Below are 6,000 nucleotides of genomic sequence, written 5' to 3'. Positions count from 1 at the left end.
GGTTCTATCTTGGTTGCCCACAGGGGGGGCATTGTCTCTAACTTCCTGAGTCTTGCCTTCTTTGAGAAGGCGGACTTCTTGTTGCAAATCCTTCAACATTGCAGTCATTCGAGCCATGAGGTCTGGCTCCTGCCTTGCATTCCTTTGTTCTAACACGGCCTCCTGTTCTGTTAAGGGCAACTCGCCTCTTTGTCTGGAGGCCACTTCATTTTCTCCCATGGGCTCAGAGACCGTGGGTGGCATATTAGCACCTTTGCTGTTCCTTGGTCTTGGTGGCATGCTCTACGAAGGGAGTGCTTCTTCCCTTTTCTTTACCCAATCCCCAGTGGAGTCGGCAAAATGTGAAAGTGCATTTTTTTCTCAGCACAGTGGCCCAAAGATCCTAGGCCAAATAATTATTCTTGGTGGACTAGGCTTGGTTCACTGCAGATAAAAGACTGTTTAAGAACTAAGTGGTGCATAAAGCAAGCTCCCTACAACACAAATAAACTAACAAATGGAAATATCTGTATTGAATGACAGTTTAATGGGTAACTCATAATAAATACATTATACCTATACTTTCATATATAGTTGGTTATGGTATACCACGTCCTATTCTGCCATGACCAACTATTCTACGTAGAATACTAATTATCAAGTATTTTATGATTTTTTTTTTTTTTATAATAGAATAAGGAATATCATTATATCATTAATTAAATTTTTTGTAAAATTTATCACTCGTGTGAGAAGAAATATACTTTCAAAATACTTAATAATTATCATTAAACTTATGAAAACTTTTAGGGATGACATGACAGAATAGTACCATGACTGTACATGTTTAGGTACAGCACTGGTTAATCCGTTGGATTGAGTTTGGCACCCACACAATTAGACATGGCAAAACGAACGGGTCGGGTCAGGTTCGGGTCGGGTCAATCGGGTCACGGGTCTCACGGGTCAAAAACGGGTCATTTTAAGTGGGTCAAAATCTGGTTCGAGTCAATCGGGTTGCGGGTCGGGTCGGGTCGGATTGACTCGTATTTTTCACATGAATTTTTTTATTTTTAATTTTTATATAGAAACAACATGTATCTGTCATTTGAAAAGTTATGCAACAAATTACTTAATGTAAAATGCATTATTTTGAATTCACCACATATATCAAGAATGAACTCAGTTAAACTTATTAATACTCATTCAACAATTTTAAAATTATACAAATCCTAACATTACAATCTAAAACAAAATAACACAAAGATAAGTAAAACAAATACACAAATTTTATTTCTATATAATATCAACATTCCAAATATAAAACAAAATTACAAATGACTTATTGGATAACTCATTTGATAAAGAATAAAAATATATAAGAAATTTACAATCTTGAAATTTAATTTTATAATCTATTATCAGTTGTGGTTGACACTCTATTTCAATTTGATGATGTTAGTAGTGGATTTAGATGAGAACTGATAAAAGTTTGCCCACTTAATTGCCGTAAAAAATGTTGTGAAATTTTTTGTGTATTGTTTTTTTTTTATTATTTATTTTTAAATTTTGAGAAATGCTACATTCACCATATTTTCACAACAAATCTTAGGCGTTAAGTTATTATTGGTTCTAATTTGAATCCATCATTGAAATTACTTTTTTGCCTACTATAAACACCACTAAAATATACTCGAGCCATCCACATTAAATTACTTAATTTGATCACTACCTAAGCCTAACATCTTTTTTCCTTCAAAACCAAGAAATTGCAGTCAATTAAGCCCAAAATTCTTGGGGAGAATGGCTATTTACTATTTTCCCGAAATATGTAGCCAAACAACCCTATTTTTGAACTATATAAGCATAGGCATAAGCTAGTAGTATCAGTACCCTGGACACATTGAGATTCGAACAAGTGTCCAAAACTGGACACGTGTTTAAATCTCAATGTGTCCATTGCAGTGCACTGGACAAAAGCCATGTCCTATGGACATATACCTTTCTTTTGCAACTTGACATTAGTAAAGTTGAGTTTTGCTTGCATCTTGACTTTACCAAAGTCAAGTTTTATATGAATGGGCCAACATGGTAGGGGCTAATGTGACTTTGTTTAACCCTAGTGGAACTTAACTTTCTCATGTGGAAAAGAAATTTTAAGCGAAACTTGATTTTGTGGAGATCGAGTTTCACTGAAATGAGTTTTAACAAAAAAAAAAAAAAAAAAAAAAAAACCTCGAACATCAGTTAATGGAAAATTTGTTTCTCTCACTCTCTCTCCTTCACTCTCGGCTTTCTCCCTTGCTATCACTCCCTCCCTTAGTCATCTCATAATGGAACTCAAACCGCTCACACTCTCTAACTCCCCTCTCATTGAAAATTGGAAACTAAAATCCCCAAATCCCCCACTCTTACTCACTTTGTTGCTCTCCTCTCACCGAAAAAGCCTTAATTGTCACCGTTACTCTTCCTCACTCAAAATCTGATCTCTCTCTTACTGTCTCTCTTCACCCCATCCAATTTTTTCTTACGCTCTCACATCTCTCTTCTCCTTTCTTCATTTTGAGTAATTTGAAGTTGTTCTCTCAAACCCTAAGGTACAATTTGAAACCTAAAGTACTTCATTTACATTGCATCTTCTGTTAGTAGTTGTCCTAATTGATGAGCGAGATGGTCTATATTTTATTTGTGAGTTTTTATTGCACTCATATCTTGGCAGACTTATTTATCTTTGTATCATAGAGTTGTATATCACATTATTTATTAGAGCACTCACAATGATGATGTTAAAATGCTAAAAAGTTATTTTTAGCACCACAAAAAACAAAAATTGTGCTACAATGATGGTGTCATATCTAAAAATATTTAACAACTAGAAACAGTTCACTATAGCAAGTTGCTACTTGCCTTTATATATTTTTTATTTCATCTCTTCCTTGCCTTTATATTTTGTCGGTTATGGTGGTTGGGTTAGTGGGTCACGTTGTGGATTGTGGGTGTGGTGGGTTGTTGATTGGATCTTGGTATGGCTGAGTTGTGGTTTGTGTGGTGGTTTTTGGCTGATTTGGGTTGCTGGGTTGTGACATGGTAGTTGGTGGTTGTGTACTTGTGGTATAGTTGGTGGGTTTATGGTGCCTGGATTTGTTGGCAGTGGATTATGCATGGTGGTGGTGGTTGTTCTTGGCTTCTTGCTAGTTGTTATTGCTTCAAAGGAGAGAGAGAGGGACTAGACATGGCAAAATGGGTCAGAATTTTTTGACCCGACCCGACCCGAACCGAACCAGATTTTTTTTTTGACCTGAAGCAAAAACGGGTTGACCCGTGACCCGACCCGTGTTTTTGCGGGTTAACCCGACCCGACCCGAACCCGAACCATTTTTTTAAAACTTTTTTTTTTTGGGTAAAAAAAAATAGTAAAATTAAGACAATATTGGTTTAATTGTTTATTGTGAACTTTAAGGAAACAATTGATACATTTACATAACTATATGCAAATTAATTGAAAGATTAATGGTTGAACATTCTGTAATGAGTAAATATTTTTAGATATCAAATAGCAAAGTACATGCCAAGATAATCTGGTTACAGTAGAGTTAAAAACATAGATTTAAAATTGTAGACATGTAAGAAATATTCACAAGTGTGAAAATAGTGAAGCTAAAGTATCAAATTAGCATAAATTATGAATACTTAGACCTATTTTTTAATAATTTATGTCCAAAATAAACTTTTTTTTTTTTTTTTTTTTTTTTTTACTTACCACTATCGATTTATCACATCAAAAAGTGTAAGAAGTTTTGTCAAATTTTTGTCTATAGACTTTTTTTAAAAAATATATAATTCTATATGGTTTATGTTAATTAGTAATTTTGTATCTAAAAAAAAAATAGATTTTAAGTAATATTTAAAATTAAAAAAATAAAAACTAAAAAAAAATCATATTTTAATATATAAAATACCTCAATTCCATTTTCCCCCTATTCTTCCGTGCTCTTTCTCTGTATGATTAGATGATTAGCAATTTAGCATATATTATCCCTAAACAGAGAAAGGATGTCATTGGGCTTTGAGCCCAGTGGCGATAACAATAAAATTAAAGGAAAATAATCTGACTACTATGACAAAACAACAAAAATTATTAGTTTCCTATCAAAAAAAAAATACAATAGTTCTTAGTTTTATTACAAAGTCAAATTATTAACTGACATCATGATTGAAACACGAGCAAGTTACCAACCACTGCTATAAAGAAAGTGGTTCCTTCAGTATAATGAAGTTTCAAGGTTATTCAGGAAAGAGAAAAAATAAATAAAGATAGAAGGAAAGAAAGTGGTTGTTTATTTTTTATTTTTTTTAGAATATTAAATATTTTTAACGGACACAGAGAGAGGAAAAGGTTTAAAAAAAAAAAAGTAGCTGCTTATTGGTTATTTATCAACTGCTACAAACTATACGAAATTTGTCAGGTAAGAGTCAGCTGTCAAAAATTTTAATTAGTATTCATATAGAAATGTGAAGTAAGTCAAGTAACCAACAAGATCTCATTGCCTCACACTGTTCAGTGTACTGTTCAATATTCACAAATCCTCGCACTCACCTACTCTACTCATACGAAATTGTGCCTTATTAACTATCATTGTGAAGGTCATAAATAAAGAAGACCTGGGTCTTGTAGTTTTTAGTCAGTAAAAACTATGCATTTCCTTGGATCATACTTCCAAATCAGGGGTTGACTATAGCTTCAATCACCTAATCTAACTGCTATAGCAGCTATAGAATATACAAAGTATGTGTTTTTTTTCCTTGGCATTACAAACCCTTACGATTGCTCTTAATTAACAATTATTCATTCGTTGCCTAGTATCATTTTTCTAAAACTCATTTTTATCCTTTATTCATACACGGTGAAAGAGACCAATTTGCAGCCATAGTAATGTCCCTATTTAGTGTTTGATTCTTACCTGTACTCATCCTAAGACCAATTTGAATTTAATGACTAATGACAATGAGAGTTTGCCGAACGCACTTTGTTATGGGGTTCATGGCGATAACTAATTCATTCGCCAATTCCATCCTTTACATGCAAACCGGAATGATTGCCGCAAATTGATTAGTATAATGGTCTTCAGTCTTCATAACCATCAGAGAACTCTAGGACGGGGTTTTCATATTGATTCTTTTTGGTTTTCTAAGATCAAACTAATAATAAATAATAAGTTGAATAAATGAATTTTCAGAATAAAAAATGATGTTTCTTAAAGTGCGAATTACTTAACAATGATATAATATTCATTAAAAATAATAATAATAATCATGCATAAATAAGTAAACAATCAAACATTGATATATATTCCCAAATTGAATCAAACTATCAACCACCATGCATCTAAAATTAAACACAACTTTTAGATTTTTTTTTTTTTCAAGATATTGAATTACGCAATAAGTATTCAAAATTATAAATTTTTTATATGTTTTTATTCTTTATCAAATTAGCTTATCCAATAGGGCATTTGTAATTATGTTTTCTGTTTTGTGATGTTGGCGTTGTATGGAAATGAAACGTGTGTTTTTTAATTAAATTTTCAAGTGGTAGACTAAAATCATTTGTGTTTATGCTGTTTTGTTTTGGTTAGCAATGCTAGGATTTATATAATTTTATTATTAATGAACAAGTATCAATTTTTTATCAGAGCTATTTCTTAACATGGGTAAAACCAAATTAATGCATTTCACACCAGGTAATTTGTTGCATGACTTATTAAGTGGCAAATACATGTGAAAATAAAATCATGTGAAAAAAAATATGAATCAACCTAAACCCAACTTGACTTAAAACCTTATTGACCCAATCCATTTCTAATCCGTTTTTTACCCAAGCTCGATTAACCTAACTGACCTAACCTATTTGCTACGACTAGTTAGAACATACGCATTTCAAAATCTAATATAACATTACTCCTATAATAAGATTTTTAGTAAGTAGATCATAAAATAATTTTGATTCAAAATATATGACCT

Source organism: Quercus suber, unplaced genomic scaffold (genome assembly GCF_002906115.3).
Source record: "Quercus suber isolate HL8 unplaced genomic scaffold, Cork oak 2.0 scaffold_127, whole genome shotgun sequence".
NCBI lineage: Eukaryota > Viridiplantae > Streptophyta > Magnoliopsida > Fagales > Fagaceae > Quercus > Quercus suber.
Note: the sequence above shows the minus strand (reverse complement) of the source record.